The sequence below is a fragment of the Lynx rufus genome, unplaced genomic scaffold, assembly GCF_022079265.1.
Source record: "Lynx rufus isolate CCGP_SWC_20201006 ecotype Redwood Valley unplaced genomic scaffold, mLynRuf1.p SCAF_11, whole genome shotgun sequence".
NCBI classification, from domain to species: Eukaryota; Metazoa; Chordata; class Mammalia; order Carnivora; family Felidae; genus Lynx; species Lynx rufus.
The window spans coordinates 8,384,259-8,395,596 of record NW_025814825.1 but is presented as its reverse complement, the minus strand read 5'-3'; the positions used below and the strand labels follow the sequence as shown (position 1 = coordinate 8,395,596).

At 38.5% G+C, this 11,338-nt stretch overlaps 1 pseudogene; it reads right to left on the bottom strand.

Moving 5' to 3' along the window:
* Positions 1-9,777: 9,777 nt before the first annotated feature.
* Positions 9,778-11,338, bottom strand: part of LOC124507296 (nucleoside diphosphate kinase A-like) — a 28,675-nt pseudogene continuing 27,114 nt past the window's right edge.

Genomic DNA, 11,338 nt, shown 5'->3' with positions numbered 1-11,338 from the left:
TGGGCCCATTATATTTACTGGACCATTTTAATTAGGATAGTTGCTTTCTCTGGCCATGGAATTTTCCATAACAGAATTTACTTGGATGTCTCCTAGTGTCCTGAACTAGTGAAGGCACTGTACCTAAACAAATAGGTAATTTTGCTTCAACCATGTGCTCTTAGTTTTGCTCTAACAGGAAGTTTCCTTCAAATCTATTAAAATGTGTTCATGCTCACCATCTAAAGATAACAATTTTGTTGTCTTCTCATGTCATGAGTCTGTCCTTTAAATATACAACAAGGTTCAGGGTTGGATTAGCTGGCAGAGCAATTCTGGGAGGTTTTAAGAATTACAACTATGTCTGAATTATGATCACTCGGGATATAGGTTCACTAACATTTTAGGCAGATCTCAAGCTCTGGACAAAACTTGATGACAGAGAACAAAAACAGTAAAATCATAGAAGATGATTCCTTAAACTGGATCAAAGTGGTCCATTTCAGAATCAAAAAGCTGAGACATCTCAAAAGTACAGTGGAATTTGCACTTCATTTGTGAACGCAAATTTTCAATATTTTTCAAACTGGAATTATTAAAACTTGGTCAAAATCACAGCTGCTTGCTCTGTAAACACACTTTGTAGCTCTGCTTTCTCCAATTCTAAATTTTTGTCTGTGTTAAATCCTTTGAGAAAAATGGAGAAAATGCATCTCCTTCAAACTAATCGTTATTGCCTTGCCTATAAAATAGCTCCATGAGAGAAAGGCAATTAGCTTGGAAAAAAAAAAAAAAGACAAGGTTATCATCATGCTTCCTGCAACCTTAGACTTTCCTGGCTTAACTCCACTATCTTTCATTTATTTCAGGTATCTTTCTACTTTGAGGTCTATGTGAGGACATTCAAGAAGTCACTTAGAGTATCCTGACTTGAGGCTGATAATATTGCACCAGACATTTTTAAAACCTGGATAAAGTCACAAGAGAACCTGGCTTATTGTCCAAGAAATTGCTAAGGTTTGGCTTCATCACGTAAGTTTCTGGTGGCATGATGGAGATTGTGAAAAACAAATAAAATATTAAAAAAATAAGTTATTGGCAGTGGTGGATGATATCTAGAACAGATTTACCTAAGCAGGTTCTGTTGTGTTTCATTCTGAAGACAGTGTTCTTTGGGGAAAATTCCAAGACATAAAAATGATATTCTTATTAAAGTCTCCAAGATGTAGTTTTGTTTTCTATACCTCCAGATATTGTTCCGTTATTGTTTTAAGCATCTGAATTTTTTATGAGTATTTACAGTTATTCTAATTTCCCTGTTCTAGAGCTCATATTAATAATATTTGTAGAATATAAAGGAACTTTATATCATCTACAAAGAATCTCAGAAAGCAAAGAATGCTATATTAATATGTTTATATGTTTTTTCCTTGAGGTAAGTAGTTTTTGAAATACCTTCTATATTTTATTGTAGCATAAGCACAAATACATAATTTTGAACTTACTAGTCTGAGGCAATACCTGCCATCACGCAGCCTCAGTAAAGACTTAATGTTTGTGCATAAGCATGCGTTTTAAGTGTGCATGTGACACATTGCATTATTGCTCACGTGGTATGTTACTATGTGTGATTGACTAAACCTCTCTACAATCTAAATCTTTATAGGGGGTTATCTCCTGAGAACTCTAGCAGCAGTAAAAGAAAGAAAGAACCTGATTTTAGAGCCATGTAGTTGAGATCAAGTTACATCTTCAGGATGTCATTGTATTTTTATTTATAATGTAGTCAAGGACAGAAGTTGATAACAATTTTCTGCTGCCTTCAAATTAAGATTCTCTCTTTTGAATTGTGGTAACAGAATGTTTCCAGATCTCTGTGTGGCCACTTCAATGGTGTATTCCAGTGGATTCCGAACTCTAGTGTGTGCAGAACCACCGGGAGTCTCACTAAGACAGAGAATGCAGGGCCCCACATCTGAAGAGTCTGAGTTGCTAATTCCGAAGTGAAACCTGAGAACTAACAAGTTCCCAGATGACATTTAATCATTTTATCTATTTGAGATAGTTTCACACAGGTCGTGAGATGAGTCTCTCACTTGTGTTCTGCTCCCAGGAAGACCAGCCTTGCACCCGCACTCTCACTGCCTAGTTCTCCTACCTTCCCATGAAATATTCCCTGAGTACCGTTATGTCTTCCTTCTAGGCCCCCAAGACCCTCCCTATTTACTACTCTATGCAGCACTTGCACAGGCTTAAATGAAACCCATATTAAAAAAAATTATTGGGGAACCTGAGTGGCTCAGTTGGTTAAATGTCTGACTTTAGCTCAGCTCATGATCTCATGGTTTTGGGTTTGAGCCCCACGTGGGGCTCTGCACTGACAGCACAGAACCTGCTTGGGATTCTCTCTTACTCTTTCTCTGCCCCTCCCCCACTTGCTCGTGCACGTGCATGCGTGATCTCTTTAAACTTTAAAAAACATTAAACTTTAAAAAATTATTTTTTCCACATACTTTCAATACACCTTTCTCTAGTTACTATCTTTTCTATTTCTCCCCCCTTTTAAAACTCTTACGAACTTTTCAGTTACCTGTTTATTCATCGTCTCACATTTCTCACCTCAACATATTCTCAACCTGTGTCTCTGGCTTCATATCTAAAAGTTCCTAAGAATAATTTTTAAACAACTTTTACTGCAATTGAGACACCATTTGATTTTTAAAAAATCCTCTTGAGTTCTCTTTTTCTAGTTTCTATACCGCCATAATCTCGTGTTTTCCTCTACTTCTTTGACAACTTCTTTTCCATCCGTTTTGCTTATTCTTCTTTCTTTGCATTAATAATCAAGTGCTTGAGGTTCCGAATCCTTTAATTTCAATAAGTTCCTTTTCTCACTCTATATCACCTTTAAACAAATTCATTCACTCCGGTGATTTCCATTTTCAGCTATAGGCGAACAACTTCCAAGTTTTTAATTCCAGCTTTGATTAATTTTTGAGTAGCAGACCCACAATTAAACTGCATACTAGGTGCTCTGAACTTAACATACCTGATGCATAATATTCCCCTAAAACGGTTTGTCATTCCAATATTCTCTGTCTCATTGAGGGGTACCATCATCATTTACCCACTCATTCATTCCAGAAACACCTAAGTTATCCTCAACATCTTTCTTTTCACCCAGCTTCATACAATTAGTCACCGAGCTTTGTCAATTTCACCTCTCCTATCCTCAAATTCTCCATCCACCCCAGTGATCCCAGGCTGACTTCATTCAATGTTTTTCCCACTAAAACCATTGCCTTCTTTAACTTCATCTCTTCATTCTAGAAAGAATCATTATTGAACAATGCAATCTAAACATGCTACATTTTCCCTACTTAAAACATGTTTGTCCCTTTACATTGTTCTTAGGACAAAGCCCAGACTTTATGGCATGACTCACAAGACATTTTTTACCTGTTATTTTATGTTTTATGCTTGTAGTGATGTCTCTGGTACTTTGTCTCACAGGGTCCCCCTTAGGATCTCTTGTAGGGCTGGTTTAGTGGTGACAAATTCCTTCAGTTTTTGTTTGTTTGGGAAGACCTTTATCTCTCCTTCTATTCTAAATGACAGACTTGCTGGATAAAGGATTCTCGGCTGCATATTTTTGCTGTCTAGCACCCTGAAAATCTCGTGCCAATTCTTTCTGGCCTGCCAAGTTTCAAAAGAGAGATCAGTCACGAGTCTTATAGGTCTCCCTTTATATGTGAGGGCACGTTTACCCCTTGCTGCTTTCAGAATTTTCTCTTTATCCTTGTATTTTGCCAGTTTCACTATGATATGTCGTGCAGAAGATCGATTCAAGTTACGTCTGAAGGGAGTTCTCTGTGCCTCTTGGATTTCAATGCCTTTTTCCTTCCCCAGTTCAGGGAAGTTCTCAGCTATTATTTCTTCAAGTACCCCTTCAGCACCTTTCCCTCTCTCTTCCTCCTCTGGGATACCAATTATGCGTATATTATTTCTTTTTAGTGTATCACTTAGTTCTCTAATTTTCCCCTCATACTCCTGGATTTTTTTATCTCTCTTTTTCTCAGCTTCCTCTTTTTCCATAACTTTATCTTCTAGTTCACCTATTCTCTCCTCTGCCTCTTCCATCCGAGCCGTGGTGGTTTGCATTTTGTTTTCCATTTCCTTTAAAGCGTTTTTCAGCTCCTCGTGACTGTTCCTTAGTCCCCTGATGTCTGTAGCAAGAGATTCTCTGCTGTCCTGTATGCTGTTTTCCAGCCCAGCGATTAATTTTATGACTATTATTCTAAATTCACTTTCTGTTATATTATTTAAATCCTTTTTGATCAGCTCATTAGCTGTTGTTATTTCCTGGAGATTCTTCTGGGGGGAATTCTTCCGCTTGGTCATTTTGGATAGTCCCTGGTGTGGTGAGGGCCTGCAGGGCACTTCCCCTGTGCTGTGGTGTATAACTGGAGTTGGTGGGCGGGGCCGCAGTCCGACCTGATGTCTGCCCCCAGCCCACCGCTGGGGCCACAGTCAGACTGGTGTGTGCCTTCTCTTCCCCTCTCCTAGGGGCGGGATTCACTGTGGGGTGGCGTGGCCCGTCTGGGCTACTTGTACACTGCCAGGCTTGTGATGCTGGGGATCTGGCGTATTAGCTGGGGTGGGAAGGCAAGGTGCACGGCGGCAGGGGGGGCAGGCTTAGCTCGCTTCTCCTTAGGTGATCCACTTCAGGAGGGGCCCTGTGGCAGCCGGAGGGAGTCAGATCCGCTGCCGGAGGTTTGGCTCCGCAGAAGCACAGAGTTGGGTGTTCGCGCGGAGCGAGCAATTTCCCTGGCCGGAGCCGGTTCCCTTTGGGATTTTGGCTGGGGGATGGGCGGGGGAGATGGCGCTGGAGAGCGCCTTTGTTCCCCGCCAAACTGAGCTCTGTCGTCCGGGGGCTCCGCAGCTCACCCTCCCTTTGTCCTCCAGCCTTCCCGCTTTCCGAGCAGAGCTGTTAACTTATGACCTCCCAGACGCTAAGTCGCGCTTGCTGTCGCAACACAGTCCGTCAGGCCCCTCCGCTTTTGCCAGCCACACTCGGGGGCTCTGCTTGGCCGGCAGGCCGCCCCTCCGCCCCGGCTCCCTCCCGCCAGTCCGTGGAGCGCGCACCGCCTCGCCGCCCTTCCTACCCTCTTCCGTGGGCCTCTCGTCTGCACTTGGGTCCGGTGACTCTGTTCTGCTAATCCTCTGGCGGTTTTCTGGGTTATTTAGGCAGGTGTAGGTGGAATCTAAGTGATCAGCAGGACGCGCGGTGAGCCCAGCGTCCTCCTACGCCGCCATCTTCCTCAACTTCCTACCTGTTATTTTAGACCTGATATTTTACCACACTTGTTTACAATTTAAACATATTGATTACCTTTAAAAATCAAATGATCTTTAAATAATAACTTTAATAAATATTGAATGTACTCTAAAATATCATGCCATGCCATATACGACTTGGAAAACATTTCTAATTAGCAAAATTTGAACAATAGAAATATAATTATAAAAGAGCTTTAAAAAGTGGAATATTAATTTGGTGCCACAAAAGCAGTGTTATATTTTTTAAAAGGAATATGTATAATTACACACTTTCACACACACATATGTGACTTTAGAGAATGACTGATTTGATACTACATGTATATTAAATTGTCTGCAGTTGAACATTGTGATTCTATTAGCTGTCAATTCCACAGAAATAGTCAAATTTGTTTTACAGTGATGAATAACCATAGTTATTCTTTTAAAGAGTTGCATATCTTCAGAATTTTTTCCTATGGCTATTTCTGAATCTCTCTATTCAACCCAACCAGTAATAAATTGACATTTTTGCTAATGAAGTGATAGTTTGGTACATTTGACACACCTTGTTCATAGATGAAGCATTCATATTTCTCCCTTATGAAATAAGAATCTTTTTTTTTAAAGTTTATATACTTCTATTGATGGGGGAAGGAGAGGAAGAGAGAGAAGGAGAAAGCGAATCCCAAGCAGGCTCTGCACTGTCAATGCAGAGCCTGACGTGGGGCACAAACTCACGAACCATGAGATCATGACCTGAACAGAGATCACAAGTTGGATGCTCAACTGACTGAGCCACCAGGAGTCCGCCCAATAATAACCTTTAAGTTAAATTTATTTAAATCCAACAATATTTCATATTTCATGCATGAGCCTCTCAGAGGTCCTCATATAAGATGGAATGGTAATGACAGCCGTGCTTCTATGAATGTTCTGGCTCAAGAAAAAAAATGTCTTTAGGAAACCTATCATCAAAGATTCAAGACCATCAAAGTTAGGATTTACCAAGTCATGCTCTTACTTTTACTATGCTGTCTTATGTACGCTTTTGGTCTCATGCAAGTAAAAAAAAATACTGTCCATAAACAGTATAATTTCTGTATCTTGCCTGTTCAAAAATAAAAGAAGTCAACTATATATTCAATTCTTTTTTATCTTTTTTGCTTCAGGCTTTGTAAAGATGTTGCTCATTGACATAACATTATCTTAACCCTCACCATTTTTAATTTTAAAATTACCTCATGTATGACATGAGTCTGACATATACATTGTAAACCAACAGTGAATCTGACAATATTAGTACTGGAGAATACATGTTTAAATACTTGAGTTTATAATTTATGATAAGGATAAGCTTCCAAATTTAAACATCACCTGCATATGATTTATTAGCTTTGTGTTTAAGTGTAACAAAGAGAACAGTAATAGAAAAAGCCATAACTAGTCACTAGTAATAATTAAGCAATAGTTACTTTTCATCTATAAAGTATATTACTATAGACTATTACTCTCAATGAACATGAAATGACTTTGAGTGATCAAAGTCTGGGCGTACTAAATAATAGTCACATTTTGTTATGTATTATTTCACAAAGGAAAGTGTGCAAATACGGAGAGGTTGGCAAAAAAGGAGAAATATGAATTTCTACAACACTTGATTTCATAATTGTTGGGAAATAATTCTGTGGGGGAGAAATCACCCTCAAAGTTACATTCTCAATATTTACTTACAGACAAAAGGAAGATGAGACAGACACAAAACAATATTAATGTGATCTGAGACAGTCTCCTTTGAGATTTCCATTGTTCATACAATTTTGCCTATGGCAATGACACAATTTATTTGATATACAGCATTAATATGCATGAATAAATAGACTTGATATGAGTATCAGAATAAGCAAGGCTACTGTGATAACATCCAAATATAATCCTTAGGCAAACATAAGATAGTGTAAAGCAAACCATTGAAAAGTAGATTCATTAAGAACTAGCATCATATTTATGTAATTGTTTTCCTTAAATCTACAAGGAAGTTCAACTTTTGTTCACTCAAAGATAAAAAAAAATTCTGACAAAATCTAAGCTTTGGAAGTCAAAATATGCTTCTTTTGGATAAAATCCTATTTCAGAATTTGAACTAACAACATACTTTTTTACTTTATCTGGTTCTACTTAACTGTCAATTATTAATTAGGAATTATCTTGACTCACACCAATTATCTTTGAATGACATTAATTATTTCTCAGGTTTCAACAGAGTTTTGCCACTCTTTATCTGATGAATTAGCACAATACATATTAATTTTTAAAATAGCATATGATTATTTTCTACTGCTTTCCCTTCACAATGTAAATGTAAATCTTCTTAACTTTTCTCAATTATCAACACAGAAAGCCAATTAAAGTAACAGTAAATGAGAGAGGAAAATAACAAACAAAAAAGAAGTAAGAAACAAAAAAAATAAATAGAAGAAAAGAAATTTTCATTGTGTGTTAATGCATATTGAAGCTGACCTAAATCTTGTAAGAATAAAGATAGTGCAATGTATTACCTAATGAAGACTTTTATTTATTTGTTTTGGTCATATATACCACTTTATTAATTATGCAATTGAGTTCTGTGCATAAAGCTAGCGTCAGTGTTCCTGTAATTTTCAGGGAAGGAAAACTCTGACAAATTGTGCGGCAAAGTAACAAGGGAGATGGACGGATTACTACAGAAACAAAATTACTTTAGACCCAGGGTTTTGATCCTTGGGTTTGCCATTCCAGAAAATGGATTTGATATCTCTGGAGCAAGCTTATACCAGCCCCAAATCATGAGATTCACAAGAGACTGACGTATAAAGTACAAGTTCCATTTGTTGGTTACAAGGAGAAAAGTAATTCTGACAAACAGGTTGGGATCCTCATGACGGCAGGACTGATGCCTCCCCATAGTCACATCTACCTAGGAAGAAAACAGATAAGGTTGCTTCCAGAACATGAAATCAGAGAGGGAAGATGAGTAGGTTATAATTCATAGAATCATTGATCCGTAATAGTCAATTCAGTCATTTTTTTTGCCCAAGAGTACCCCTGCTTATGAACTAAATTATGATTTTTTTTTGCATTTAGATAAAAAGCATATCTCAAAAAAGTTCCAAAGTAATATCATGCAGAACATGTTAGAATAGATTTAAAAATTGTACAATATCCATCCAATGAAATATTTATGGCATTGAGAACGATCGAGTAGATATGTGTAAAATAACAGATAAATGTCAAAAAAAAATCCAATGTTGGGCTGCTGGGTGGCTCAGTCAGTTACACAGCCGACTCTTGATTTTGGCTCAGGTCATAATCTTGTGGTTCATGAGATTGAGCCCTGCCCTGTGAGCATGGAGCCTGCTTGGAATCTCTCTCTCCCTCTCTCTCTGCCCCTCCCCCTCTCACATGCTCGCTTTCTCTAAAAATAAATTAAAAAATAAAACCTGAAAATAATTTTCAGTGTTGAGTGAAAAAAGCAAAAGGTAATAATCCATTTAGTATAACATTACTGATACAAAATTCAACACATACAAAATGTAACAGTATTATATTTAAAAACACTCATTTATAGTAATAACTATTTTTAATACTTTTATCATTTATATTCATTTATTTTTTGAGAGATACAAAGACAGCATGAGCAGGGGAGGGGCAGAGAGAGCGAGACAGAGGGAGAGTGAACCCCAAGCGGGTCGATGTGGGGCTGAACTCACAAAACCATGAGATCATGACCTGAGCTGAAACCAAAAGTTGACACTTGAACTGACTGAGCCACCCAGGGGCCCCAGTAATACTATTTTTAAAAGCAGAAGACTCATAAGCGCAAAATTTAGAAATGCACTTGATATTAGAGGAAAGACAGTAGGATTCAAAGGGCACTTGAGTATTGAGAGCTACTTTTTCAGCTCATTTGATTTTCAGATGTGTTAGTTTTATATGTGGATATTTGTTGGTTATTAATATATCCACATATGAAACCATACATTATATCATATATCCAAGATGATTCTTGGTTGAGATTACATAGGTAGATAAATTCAAAAGGTGGCAAGTACAACTACAGTTCAGTTGACATTCTGGCCACTTGTATTACAATCAGGCTAGTTTTATTCAATGCCATAAACCACAAATCGGAAAAACAATAGCTTTCATCTTTGATTTTATTTTCTTCAGTAGTTTCATTTCAAACGGAGACTGATGAATTTCCTTTTCATTCTCAATAATTTTTCTTGCCTTTTACTTGTTTCCCATCTCCCAGAATGGAACCCTACTTTGTAAAAATTCAGAAACAAAATTTATCAAGCATTAGCTTTTTTTTTTTTTTTTAACATTGGGATGAACATTTTAATCTGACAGTAGCACATGATACCATACAGGCAGTACTTCTAGCTCCAAGAGTCCCCTTCCAGTTTATAAGGAAGTTATCAAAAATAACCAGCTTTGCTAGAGCCTGGTCCCCTGCCCCTGGAAGGGACAGGGAACGGAATGGGCAAAGCACTGAGGTCTGCTTTCTTGCCACTCATAGATCCAGTTCTGAGCTCAGCTTTTGTAATCTACCAGCTCCTCAGGCTGAAACCGCAAGCCAATCTCCTTCTCTGTAATCTCCATGGAATTGCTGCATGGATAAGCTTCTCCTGCCAGCTTGGATGCACAAGTTTCAACAGATGATGCTAGGCATGGAGCCCACAGGATTGGTCTCCCTGAGCATCACTCAGCCTGTCTCTGCCACATCCAGCCCCTCTAAGATCATGGCAACCACAGGTCCTGATCGCATGGACTTCACCAGGCCAGCAAAGAATGGTCAGTTCTTTAGGTCAATGCAGTGTTCCTTAAAAAGCCTGAATTAATCTCATAGCAATGAAATGGAATCCTTTTTGCTGAAAACGCTTGATCTCCCTAACAAGGCTGTGCTGGACCCCATTGGGCTTGATGGCAATGAAGGTGTGTTCGCTGTTGGCCGTGACCCCTCTAGCTGCTCCGGCTGCAACCAATGGCAACACTTAATGTTAGCTTTTGATGTCACATATCATTTTCATGTCCTCTACTGGACCATCAAAATAACTGAAAAATTGCAGGCTCTAAAGTGGCCACGTAATTAAGACCAAATATCACGGCTTTGATCTGCCTGGCCTCATGAATTCAGAACCGATGTGGACTTGGGTGCCTAGCCCATATCCACATGGGTAATGACGATACAATGCCCTTTTTGTAATCTACTCCTACCATGAAGTACATATGAACCCCGAGGAAAGGAGATATTGTGAGAGTGGATCCTTGGATACACACAAAAAATACCTCAACTAACTTAGATTAAATTACTTTCTTCTGGTGGAATAACAGCCTGAATTACAAATGAATTTTAGTTAATCAAAATGAAAAAAAAAAAAAAAGAGAGAGAGAGAGAATGTCTCTTAAAAGCTGAAGTTTTGCTGGGTTCCTGGGTGGCTCAGTCGATTAAATGTCGGACTTCGGCACAGGTCATGATCTCACAGACTCTGAGTTCCAGCCCTGCTTCTGGCTCTGTGCTGACAGTTCAGGGCCTGGAGCCTGCTTTGGATTGTCTCCCGCTGTCTCTGCCACTCCCCTACTCATGCTTGCTCACCCTCTCTCAAAAATAAATAAACATTAAACAACTTTTTTTTTTTTTAAAGAACTGAGGTTTTGCTTAGGAAAATTTATGCCCAATAAAGATACTTGAGGCATAGAAAATTTGTTTGTTACGCTTTTCATCCATAAACAAAGCCTGATAATAATTTCCTTTTCCATTTGTTTTGAAGATTAGTAAGAAAAACAAAATTCTAACTGTTTGGGCTAGCTAGTGACTTCTGCTTAATTCACACAGAGCCATTCACAGATAGAATATGACTATTGGATGTGTTTGCATTATAGGTTTTGCCATAACAAAATTGAGGGTGAGACCTGTGTGATATAGCTAATATCTCCAAAATTCTTGGGCTAAGGCATATTTCTGAGCTTCTCCTGTCCCTGATTATCAACTGGGCAT